Source organism: Podarcis liolepis (genome assembly GCF_965112155.1).
Source record: "Podarcis liolepis genome assembly, chromosome: 9".
In the NCBI taxonomy this organism is placed as follows: Eukaryota; Metazoa; Chordata; class Lepidosauria; order Squamata; family Lacertidae; genus Podarcis; species Podarcis liolepis.
The window spans coordinates 54,591,776-54,605,072 of NC_139564.1; the positions used below are offsets into that span (position 1 = coordinate 54,591,776).

Genomic DNA, 13,297 nt, shown 5'->3' on the forward strand with positions numbered 1-13,297 from the left:
GGAACTGTAGTCTCAAAACATCAGGAGGGCCGAGTTTGAGGAAGCTTGTGTTAGACTGTCTGCAGCAGCACAGTTTCAGCATGCAGTTTTTTAATATTGTAATGTATCATTAATATTATATATGTTATACTTTCTATGAAAGTGCAGTTTAATAATATTTAAATAAATAAATTTCAAAAAGTGTGTTCAAATACCCTATTTTTTGCTCTATAAGACTCACCTTTTCCCTCCTAAAAAGTAAGAGGAAATGTGTGTGCGTCTTATGGAGCGAATGCAGGCTGTGCAGCTATCCCAGAAGCCAGAACAGCAAGAGGGATTGCTGCTTTCACTGCGTAGCGATCCCTCTTGCTGTTCTGGCTTCTGAGATTCAGAATATATTTTTTTCTTGTTTTCCTCCTCCAAAAACTAGGCGCGTCTTGTGGTCTGGTGCGTCTTATAGAGCGAAAAATACGGTAAATAATTGCAATGTGATTTTCTTTACCAGTCAGTTCTTGCTGATATGCTATCCATGATTTAACTGTTCTTACTGTAGCATTGTCTTTATTTTGTATCATGCTTTATATTATCTATGAAATTGCAGTTTATAAATATTTAAATAAAGAAATAAACTATTGGGTGCCTGCTGTACTCATGCAATCGGTACAGTGCTTAACCAACAATTGTTAACTTCACACTGTCAATGACCGCAACCGCAATATTGGTATCTGCACAGCACAGGCCAGCTAGCACAGGCTTATTTTGTTCCTGTTGCCCGAAAGAATGTAGACATGCCATATGCATCTTCTGTTCTAAACCCCAACATTACGTTAACACATTGGTTCTCCAGAATGCAGCGGCGTAGCGTGAGTTGTCAGCACCCGGGGCAACGCAAGTAATTTGCGCCCCCTAACCCGGGGCAAGGCACGTAATTTGCGCCCCCCCTAACCCCTAACCTGCGAGTTGCCGCTGGCGCTGCTGCCCAAACGACGCCGCTTGCCCGGAGGAGGAGGAGGGCAGAAAGGCGAGGAAAATGCAACGGCCCAGCAGCTGCTGCAGCAGCGGCGGAGGCGGGGCTGTGAGGAGGGGCTGCCTGGCGCGTCCTCCGCGGTGAGCGCTGAGAGCCGCTGCCTGCCGGGCACCTTCAGCCGGGCGCCGCGAGACATGCGGCTCTGCTACAGCCTGCGCCCGAGGCTCTTCGGCGACTCCGGAGGCAGCGAGCGCGCCCCCCCAGATGTTGCGCCCGGTGCGGCCTGCCCCCCTTGCACCCCCCACGCTACGCCACTGCCAGAATGGGCAGGATGCAAAAGAAAATCCCTCAGACATACAGACTAATACATTACTCAATACATTACTCCAGAGGTTTCAATGTTTTGCTGCTCTCAAAATGCAAAACAGTCCAAGATCTTGGGAACTGGGGAAAATATCTCTACATTCAATTCTCCTCCTCCATCCCACTCACTGTCTATTTCCAAGCAGGAAATACTGCCCTTGTTCTGGCCATTCCATTCTCTTCCCCTATCAGCTGCAAGGAGTTCTGGAAAAGCTTCTTCAGTTGTAGAATTCCCTCCCTCCTAACTGATATTTTTAGATCATTTCCAAGAAGCAAATCATACTGAGAGAACATGGAACTTTCTTTTAGAAGATTAATATATCCTCTTGCCAGTAGAGCTACACAAACAATTATTACTTGTCTTTAAAAGTAACTAAAAAGAGCAAGAACTAAATACAAAGAAAAGCAATCTGCCAGAAGGAGTGGGGAGGAAAAGCAAAGTGAAGCATGACTCAGAGAACCTGCTTGTGTCTTTCTGGCCTAATAGCCTAGTGTCCTATTGACCTACTTTTCCTGTTAAGGTGGTTAAACCCTTATCTCCCATTTGAATAGTTCCCCCCCCCCTCCTCCTTTTGGGCAGAGTATCCACTAAAATGTGCAAAGATGTCTTTTGAAATCTAGACTGTGGACGTTGTAACATGAAGCTTGTGTTTTTAAACTTTTGAGAATACGAATATTCTGCCAAACATTACACAAGTCCGGGGTGGGGGATAATAAATGACGCAAGTATTGCATCCAGTACTGGTAGTCTTTAAAACTGTGTTTCACTCTCATTTACAATGCCTAGACTTTTTATTATTATGCCAGACACCCAAACAGCGATTCTAGGGGTTGTGCTAACCTAGTGGGAATTTTAAGTTTCCCTCCCCATTTTGAGCAGAAAGCTCCCTTTTAATTCTCCCCAGTTTCAAATGTGGTTTACCATTAGGCTTTAAGGGGGAGACATGGCTGCTGTTTGGGAAACAAATCCAAAACCATTCTGGGCACATGAAGCTATTTTCACAGTTCTTTGAATCCCGACCTATGCTTATAATCAGGGACAGGGGGGAAGAGAACCTTTAAAAACCGCTTAGAAAGACTTCTGAAATTAAAAGCAAACATGAATAGACTAGATGATGTTAAAGAAAAGACAGCATATGACTTATGCAGAGCAGCGTGAGCAGAGGAAAATTATGCTGCTGGTATAGGACAAAATACAGATATGTAAGTCAGATATTCTTCACTGCACCAACTAACCGTCTTTGAGCAGCTTCCTGAGTTTTCTTAAGAAAGTCATATTACAGATACATACAATACATAAGAGGCTTATGCCATGTTTCTTATTAGGAATAGCTTTCTCTCTTCTTCCCTCCCTCGCCTCTTATGTGAAACTTATAAGATAGCTCATTGCTTGGTGATATTCAGATAATAAAGATATAATGATACTAAAATGTTTCACTAACCTTCTGGGATTCCATTGCAAACCTGTTTCTCCACACTTTTTCACAAATTCATATCAAACTTCCCCCCAACACCCCCTCCTTGAACAGGTACACATATAATATAGATGGTTCTTTCCATTTCTCAGTATAATAGATGAAATAAAGAATGAAATGGAATGATCTCTAGTGCAACCAAATTTTAATAATGAGGGAACTTTAAAGGATGGCATATATCCTGGGGAGGGGGCCTGTGCGTGCCAGGGAAATTCTCTGCAGGTACATGTGCACCTGTAAACGCCATGTGGGTAGGGTAATACTTTTAAGGAGATATGGCCACTACATAACACCAGGCAAGACACAAAAAATTAGAGCAAGTTTTAGTTATCAAGCAAATGATAAGAGTAAAAACCATAATTTGGTTGGCCATCATGCACTATACAGTTTACCTCTTTATACTTGTGGGTTTCAGAACATGGTTTTTTTGGTGCTTGAGTCTTCAGAAATAAATTATGTTTTATGCACTCATTACTGCAAGGCAGGTAACCATCTTTGTGCTGTAAAATCACCCAGGAAATGGTGGCACATCATAATGTGCTGCCTCTTCCAGGAGCTTTTTACTCATATCTTATCAATGAGTGTGGCAAGCACCACACTTTCTAGCTGCTCTAAACAGCTGTAACTGGTTTCTTTAAAGAAAAAAAAGAGCCAAATAAATCTGCATGGCCATTCAAAGGAACAGACTTACTAGACTACTCGTGTTCAAGGGACATGAACTGGATTATGACTGTTCCATCCATCCCTACTCATCTAATGTTAAATTTTGCCCAATACTTTTACTTTATGCATTTATACTATGCTTATAGTCACAACCAAAAGGGGGAGTTTTACAACCATTGATTTATTTTTTTCTGTTGACCTCAAAAACTGATACAAGAATGCATAGGGAGTAAAACCAGTATTTTTGTTTGTGAGTGCTGGTAACTTTAGAGCACTTGTTTGCAAATCTGGTTTGTTCGCATAGCTTGTATTGAGGTCACACATTAAACAGTTTAGATATTTATTTTTAAAACAATTTTTAAGTCATAGAAATAAAATACAAGGAGTCATTAGAATATTTTTGATGCTTATGAATACACTGACAACTTAAGCTAGAATGACTAAACAAAACAAACAATAGTAGCCAATAATTTCAGTCTGATAGTCTACATAAAATGAGCAACTGAATAGCATTCTAATAGACCTGACAAAGTTGATTTAGCCAAGCTGAATGGCTCTAATAAAAGCTGACATAAGAAGAACAGCGACCATTCAAAGATACCCACTGAAGAGAACTTAGTATTTTTTAAATGTAAAAATATAAAATACTCAAATATAGTTCATTGTAAATACCAGATGACAACTTACATAATCATAAAGCACCAAGTTGTTATTCCTTCTTGCCTATGTATTAGACCAGTCAGCTTGGTTATAACAGCTACTCTCAGCATCTTCATCCATTCTGATACCAAGAAAGACCCCTTAGATTTTTCAGTATATGGTGATAACTTTTGCTGCAAATAACAGATTTTTCAGGTAGCACCTTGAGTTTTGCCAGGATGTACTACTTTAAATATCATAGTAATATCATATATGGATTACGTTTCTGTTTATGCCTAATAACCTAATAATGAAACAAACCATGCTTTCTTCCAAGGTGACATTCCTGACCCCTATGAACAAAGTTGGCATCTAGCATCAACACCTCTAACAAGAACATAACATTCTGTTACATTTATGTGGAATCCATAAAGCACACAATGTGTCTCTCAAGTTCAAGAAGTACAAAGAAGTTCAAACAGACCGAAATATGCAACCATTCTTTTTTTGTAGTCAAATTCCCCTCTAACATTTTCGAATAGTATCCTCTCTTGGGGTTTCCTTTATAGTAAGACTTCTAGCGAAGACACTCTAGATTTTGCAAATTGCAAAACAGATCTTTATTAAGAAGCATACTCATTTTTTAAAAACAGCAACGATCACACACACACACACACACACAAAATTGAGTTAAAAACTGTCTTTCATATAGTGGAACTCCTATGCACCCTCACCTGGGAATAACCCTTACTGAACTTCTAAGTGAATGTACTGTGTTGCCAGTCTCTCAGTTAATAACAAACAATGGCCAGATTACAAAGAGCTCCTTTGGGCTCAGTGGGATTCTGATTTTTTATTTTGTTTTGAACTGCAAACCCTTATGCCATGTTATGAATTATTTTTGAAAAGTATTCCTCAGTGTCAAAACTCTATTTGCCATGCAGCTTGGGGAACTACTGCATAACACATATACCAGGCCACAGTGTCCCAAACTGCACAAAAATGTTGTGAAGTTCTTTGGCTCTGAGCCTCATGCTAAATAAAAGCCAAATTAAACAGGATATCCTACGCAACCATAAAACAGATTGTTAATAAAATGCTTCCCCAGATGTGGAAATCCTGAAAGCCTTACAACTATGCTCTTAACACAGGTCCATTTTTAGAGGCACAAGACGTCAGTTGGATTCCCCTACTTGTTTGAGACTGAACACTCTGAAGCCGAAGAGGGAGGGCACACAAGAGCAGCCCCAGAAAGCACTTCCATCAGATAAGCATGCAGTATCAGTGTCATTCCAGCTGGAAGATGTACTGCAGTGAGCTGAACATACATGCATTCAACTTGTGTGCATTCAGCTTTACATGCACAGCAAAAAATTAAAAGAGGGTGAAGTTTCAGAGGAAATGACTTTGGGAATCCCATCCACCACTGAACCCAATGTGTTTTGATTGTACCTGATTTTGGATTTAGGTGCAATCCCCAGAACATAACCCCCACATAAGTTGTGGGCTTACTGCTTACTGATGGAGCAGGCTAGAGTCTTTAACATGAAAAGTGAGGGTGGGACTAGCAACAGGGATGCAGCTGCTATTTCTACATAGGGTCAAATTTCAGATTGACATTTGCTGAAGCAATACAGCTCTGCTCTATAGCACAGTTTATGCCTTGCCTTGCCTTGCACCAGACCTATCATAACAACACAATACAGAAGGTTACCTCATTATCCTCTGGTTGGTGAGAAAGCTAGATGTGAACCAGGGGGCACCAGCTGCCATGCCACCCATGTGAACCAGGCCAATGTCTGATCTACAGAATTATTGGAAATGTAATGAAACAATGTATAACTTTTTAAACTAAATATATATTTCTTAAAATCTACAACAAAGTTATTTTCTATAACACAATATAACAAATATCCTTATAATGTAAGTGATACCTTGCCAAGAATATGAATAAAGTAGTACTCCAGTTCTTCAAAACTAGCAATGTTTAAAAACCTTTACTTTAATTTCAAACTGAATTTGTAACTTGTTTTGTGAGCACTTTAGATTTATTATATTATTCAACAACCCGCTACAGAAAAATGTAGAATGGGACGAGCTGGTAGGCAGAATGCTACAGGAATGCTACAATGATCTTCTACATGTTCCCACTACCCGCCATTCTAAAGTAAGCAAAATAACAGCATTAGTGGGATTGGCATAGATGTAATACACCACATTCATGTTTAAAAATATCTTATTTTGTTGCCCTAAGATTCAAATGCTCTCTAATGAATGTTTGCATCTTGTTAATTTTTCCTTACTACTTACTAGTAGTTAATTTTTAAAGATAGCATTTATTAAACATTTGAATACTAACAAATAAGCAATGTGACAAACTTAAAAATTTCATGCTCCTTGGAGAAAATGCAGACGATAAAACTAATTATAAATTAATGAACTATGGTAACCTGAAAGATTACTTTTACTATATTTGACAACAGTAACAAAGTTAGTGGAAAAACCAGGTCCCCCCCCTCCCTCTTGTTTCAAACAGTCCCTGAAAAGGCTTATTTGCACCAGCGATAGGTAAAGGTAAAGGGACCCCTGACCATTAGGTCCAGTCGTGACTGACTCTGGGGTTGGGGCGCTCATCTCGCTTTATTGGCCAAGGGAGCCGGTGTACAGCTTCCGGGTCATGTGGCCAGCATTACTAGGCCACTTCTGGCGAACCAGAGCAGCACATGGAAACGCCGTTTACCTTCCCAACGAAGCAGTACCTATTTATCTACTTGCACTTTGACGTGCTTTTGAACTGCTAAGTTGGCAGGAGCAGGGACCGAGCAATGGGAGCTCATCCCATCGCGGGGATTCAAACCGCCAACCTTCTGATCAGCAAGTCCTAGGCTCTGTGGTTTAACCCACAGCGCCACCCGCATCCCTGGTCTCAAATATACTGAAATAACTGGTATCAAATATACCGAAATAACTGGTATCAAAACTTCATTCCCACAATTCTACAGAGCATGATGCAGGTCTGAATATGCAGTGCTAAAGATTGCCAGTTATTTGACTGGAGTCTTTTGCATGTGCTTTGCACTACAGCTCCTTTACATAGGGTTATATCTAGTGTTAGCCCTACTCAGAATACGTCCACAGAAATGAATGAACATGACTAACATAGCCCCAGTAATTTTTATAGGTCTACTCTGAATAGGACTTGGTTGGATACAATCTACTCAAACTTATGACACTTCAGTGGGATATACTCTCAACTTCCACAGCTTTAACAGCTTACGGATGAAGAATTTACAGCTTTTCCAAGTGCTACAGTCCTGCAGGAGCTAAACTTTATTTCTATATAGTTGCTAATGAAACAGCAAATATATTCAGAAGCTAGCCCTCTAAGGTGAGAAACGCAAAACCTAGTGGTATTATTAACTGAACTAGACTGAAAATAAACAATGGTTCTTGATCATCAAAGTTAGAAATCATTAGAGCTCCTCATATTGAAATACTGGCTTAATCATCATGAAATGAAATTGTTGATATCTAGTTCTGGGTCTTGGCCTGTCATGTCTTTTATTGCTTAGCCAAAAGACATCAACAAATCAAACAATAAAAAGTACACCACTCAAAATATAATTTTTTTAAATGAACAGCACAATCAATTGTAGTATCTGATCCATTGGAATATCAAACATCTTTCACTACAACAAGGACCTGCAATGTTCACTAAAAAACCCTACTTATTTACAATTCAACTTTTAACAACAGAGCCACAATCTTATTCTCTCACACATTTTTGACAAATGCTGCATTAATAAGCATTTTTAGAAATACAGCATTCTATTAATCACTTGTATAAGAAAAAGTGCCTATAAGGCTTTATGTGAAACATCACAGCTCTCAAGCATTTGGTCCACCACTGTGCAGAGAGAAAGGAATTCCATGGAACTCAGCAACATTCCTGTCTCACCCACAGATATTCATGAAAGGCTTCCATCAAGGCAGAAGTGGTGTCTCTCTCACCTCAGCAGGGAATCTGTGGTGGCTAAATGTGATCTGGAACTGTTCAGTGCTGAGTACAAGACCAGCAAGTTTCTAGAATATTCTTTAGAGTCCAAAAAATGTTATGCTGTGACAACTATAATAGTCAGGAATGAGGAACCTTTTTCAGCCCAAGGCCACATTCCCTCATGTTCAACCTCATGTCAGTGTTGGGCAGGAAAAGAGGCAATAATAATAATAATAGGTGGAGTTTGTGGCAAAAGCAGACAGAGCAACAGCTATGACTCTTACATTTGTACCAAAGGCTGCATTTCAACCATGTACGAGTTAGAGATTTGTACGCACACATCTCTTCATCCTCGATACAGGCAAGTGGGAGGCATTACAGTGGTGCCTCGCAAGACGAAATTAATTTGTTCCATGAGTTTTGTCGTCTTGCGATTTTTTCCGTCTTGCAAAGCACGGTGTCGGGAAAGTTTTGGAAAAGCTTCAAAAATCACCAAAGTCTTTAAAAACCTCAAAAAAGGCTACCACACCACGTTCTATGAGTTGCTCCTCGAAGTCAAGTCGCAACTGTATTAGCGGTGTTAAGAAAAAGGAAACAAACTTGCAAGACGTTTCCGTCTTGCAAAGCAAGCCCATAGGGGAAATCGTCTTGCGAAGCAGCTCAAAAAACAAAAAACCCTTTCGTCTAGCGAGTTTTTTGTCTTGCGAGGCATTCGTCTTGCGAGGTACCACTGTATCACAGTCTAATAACACACTGTAACAGGGCAGAAACATGCAACAGGGGCATAAAGCAGGACTGAGGTGGTGTGGCCTTGGAAGAGTCCTGAGAACGTGATAGTGATGGATGGCAGCATTTGATCCTTGGACCTAACTTCTAAGACACATGTCACAGTGAACAGCAAACTGGAAGAGCAAACTGGCAATCTGCCAGTTATCTAGCAACTATTTATCTTATTTATTTATGTATTCATTCATTCATAAGATTTCTTATCCAAACTTCATCATAAGGTCTTAGAACAGATTCCAACAATATAATCACACAATTGGTGTTTGTATTATTTTTGTTAATGGTGCTATTTGGCTGCCTTCGAACAGATCAAAAATCTCTTAAAACAAAACTATAAAACAAAATAGGAGAGATGATCTTGGTTTGATAACTTGGTTTGGAGGGACATCTGGAAATTTTCCCAAATTGGACATCATATGAAAGTGTGGCTTAAGAAAACAGGAACTTCACACAATTCTGCTTTGATTGAAACAGCTTTATTGTTTTACTTGTTTTTAACATTGTAATTGTTTTGCAATTTCACCTTGTTGTTTTCCAAGTCAGAATTTCTGTGTCACTTTTAACATCTTTATTCTCCTTCACATCCCTCCTGAAAGTTGAGACTTACTACTTTACTACTGTTCATTTCAAACTTTTAAACACTTAACAAGTTAATAATGATTTGTTCAGTTGCTTTAATGTTCCTCGTAGCAGGGAAATGTAGGCAAAATTAGGCAAAGAAACTTACACACTTGCCCAGCGCAAGTATAACACTAATCTCTTAAACATGTAAAAAGTTCAAAAAGTCAAAGACTCCAGCTCTTTCCCCCTCTTTCCTTCTCTTTTTTAATCTGTTGTGAATCCTTTCTTGCTTACCTATAGTTATTTATTTAGAGCATTTATATGCTGCCTTTCATAGCCTATATCCCAGGGCAGTTAACCGCATTAGACATGATGAATACTAATTGGAGTCCATCTTGATCAGAGCTTGAAATGGTTTTGCAAAACCTTGTAAGCAAGGAACCCTAGTTAGCAATGATACACATATAATACTCAATGAACTTCTGCATTATTGGACCTCTAAGGCTAACAGTATAAAAATATTGATAGCCCTTATATTCTAGATAAAGTGTTAGGTCTTTATAATACTGAAAGGTCTGGCACTCAGTATGTTTTTATTGTGCTTTAAAGATAAAAAAAACTTAAAACACCTTCAAAGTCGTACTAAGAATGACCTTTTAAGAAAATATTTAACTGAGGCTAATTGTCTGAAACACAGTTTACAATAAGTGATCTAACTGCAATGTTAACCACTGAGATGTCACTAGTATGACAATTATTTGCACATACAGTAATATTTGAGATAAACTAGGACCAGGCCTAATTATCCAAATTGATGAAATTGGAGGAAATAATTCTTAAAATCTACTTTCATAATTCAAACAGTTTTAATAGGCTCTCCCAGAACGACTTGTTCTGTTTAGGGAAGCTTTTAATGTTTGATGTATTACAGTATTTTAATATTTTTTTTGGAAGCCGCCTAGAGTGGCTGGGGAGGCCCAGCCAGATGGACGGGGTATAAATAATAAATTATTATTATTATTATTATTATTATTATTATTATTATTATTATTAGTTTTCAACTGACTTTTTAAAATTGCAATCAAATGGCAATATAATAAATCAATTATGTTTTAGGACCCTGCATATGTCTTTACCCAATTGCAAACCTATGTTTCTCATGCGTATGTTATATTTCCATATGAAATGGGCTATATCAAACATTTCTGTCCTTTAGAAATGGGGAATCCCACTGTTACATTTTGTTAATATTATTAATAATAATAGAAACAGGAAGTGGCAAATTTCCTATAATTAAGTAGATTTGATCAGAGACTAAAGGACTGTATGTACTATATGAATGGGAAATGACATAAGCACAATGGATAACAAATGAAGAACTGAAACTACTTCTAGACCCACAGAAATAACAACGCAAATCCATATTTTGTTCCTTACATTTCAAAACATGAAAAGTGAGGCCACGTCACTAATCCTCATCTCACCAGCATGCATTTAATACAAATCTTTAAAGATCTGGGGGGTGGGGGTGTCCTGAAACTAACCACCTCAGTTCAGAAATCATCAAGATATTACAAGTTCTGTCCTACTCACCTTCATTTGGTTAGATCTTTCTTTAAAAAATTCAAACTATTTCCTGGAAAAGCCCTACAAACGTCTAACCCATTCAAGATTGAGATAGGTAGGATATACCATCACTGGTATTGACTGATTTGCCTCCATCAAACTATTCTATTTCAGGCAATAAGTAGTATCAAAAGAATGCTTATTTCCATTACAGAAGATTTTATGTTTCATAATTGAGGCAATCCTAACCCCGATGATTTAGATGTAAGCCTCACTGAATCCAATAGGATTTACTGCTAGGTAGTTTAGGATTGCCTAACTGCCAACCTAGCAGTTTGAAAGCACATCAAAGTGCAAGTAGATAAATAGGTACCGCTCCGGCGGGAAGGTAAACGGTGTTTCCGTGCGCTGCTCTGGTTCACCAGAAGCAGCTTAGTCATGCTGGCCACATGACCCGGAAGCTGTACGCCGGCTCCCTCGGCCAATAAAGCGAGATGAGTGCCGCAACCCCACAGTCAGCCACTCTGGACCTAATGGTCAGGGGTCCCTTTACCTTTACCTAGTTTAGGACTGAAGTCATATAAACTTATTTTGGTTATATAGATCTGTGGTTTTTTGGACAGCTGATTAAAAAAATCAGAAAACAGAAAAACCCTCTGTTAACAGCAGTCCAGAATAAAGTACATGCATCCCTGTGGCTTTTATTTAAATACAAAGCTGTCACAGGCCAGTGATAATGCATTTTGTGCATAAATGATCCAAGTGTTCACTGAGGTTCTGCTATGCCTGCAATTCTCCTGCCTACTTTGTCAACCTGCACTGAACTATCATTTTATCAAGCTCTGATGTGGGCATGCACCAAACAGGGAAGAAGAGAAAGCAGGTTGTGCTTCTTATCACAACACAGCCTAGGCACCAGCCCTTCTGGCTTCCTCCACTGAAGGCAATGCTGAACAGGAAGGTACCGTATTCCTTCCAGACCAAGTATGAAAAGGTAAAAGAGATAACTGCAGTCCTATATACAACATGTCTATATTTTAAAGGTTTCTCTGTAACTCTTTAAGTCTGTAAGAAAGTCAGATGAGCAACCTGCATATACTGTAGTATATATACAGTACAGAGCTGTATAAATAGGTGCATGGACAACTCTATCCCATTCACCTAGAGGTAACAATCTAAGTCTATTTGCAATTTTGCAGTTATCATTGCAAGTCTGATTTAATGTGTAAGGAAGGATTGTACAACTATAACTTTTTAGCTAGTAACATAACGTTGTGAACCGCCCTGAAATCTCCAAGTATAGGGTGGTATACACATTAAATAAATAAATAAATAACTGTTACTGTATTATTATTTATTTGGGAGTGGTTACAAAGTTGGCATGCCACTTCAGCATCATACCACAAAGTAAGACATCATTCTGGTGTTTCAATTCTGTTTAACAACAACATTCCAGAAGAACATGGTGGCAAGGAAACAGACCATGCAATTTTTTATTTGTGTGAATCCCTTCTTTTTTATGAAGATAGCTAAACTATTCTTGTCTTAAATGATAGGATACTGAAACAGCCTTTGGCAGGTAATGGAACACTGGTTTAACATTGCTGAAACTAGTGTGTAGACATGATCTGTACCTCCTATACAGAAGGCTTATGGGAAGTACATGAGCTTTCTGATATAAAAATGGGGCATAGGTATAATAAACACAAGCACTGTGTTCTATAAAGCAGCACTGTGAGCAATTTATGGTCTATAAAAAGTGTTGCCAACCCAAGAAACTGTGCAGCAAAGGCCATTTGAGCTGAGAGTGTGACAAGCAACTTTCACTCACTCTAGACTGAATGGTCAACTTGAAGGTTTATTTAAGCTGCAGTCTATTCTTCCTAAATAGATACTAGAGAACTATTTATTCCAGCACATCTACTCCACTCAAAGAATCAAGGTTACAAAGAAATAAATAAATAAATAACCCATTATGTGCGCTCAGAAAGCAAGTAGGATTACTTATACAATGCCATGTATGGAGTTACACACATTGCTACAATCTAACAATGTGTCCTGTCACTTATGGTGTCCTTCACTCAAGGAGTGCTACAAGTGCTACCAACCAGAACAAAACCTTGTCTGCAAGCAAGCGCACAATACATCAGCACCATCATCAGCATGGTTACTTGGAAATCTTGCAGAGTTAAACAAGATTTACCAGCGGTATGCTTAGGCTTGCAGCCTTTCCTTCATGTTACTTAACACTTTCTGCTACATTAGATCTTTTGAAGTATAATATTTTAGTAGAAACTGCGC

The 13,297-nt window shown here is 38.8% G+C and overlaps 1 protein-coding gene across 8 annotated transcripts in view; it reads right to left on the bottom strand.

Moving 5' to 3' along the window:
- Window positions 1-13,297, bottom strand: part of CLOCK (clock circadian regulator) — a 40,618-nt gene that overhangs the window by 26,086 nt on the left and 1,235 nt on the right. For 3 of the 8 annotated variants that reach the window (XM_083459852.1, XM_083459849.1, XM_083459853.1), the window contains exon 2: window positions 4,135-4,280. The exons of 3 other annotated variants lie outside the window; for them this stretch is intronic. The gene's annotated coding sequence lies outside the window, so the exon portion shown is untranslated. Of the gene's footprint in view, window positions 1-71; window positions 196-451; window positions 821-1,261; window positions 1,957-4,134; window positions 4,281-5,800; window positions 5,891-13,297 lie in introns of those variants that run through there. 2 more of the 8 variants (XM_083459850.1, XM_083459848.1) reach the window with 2 other exon arrangements.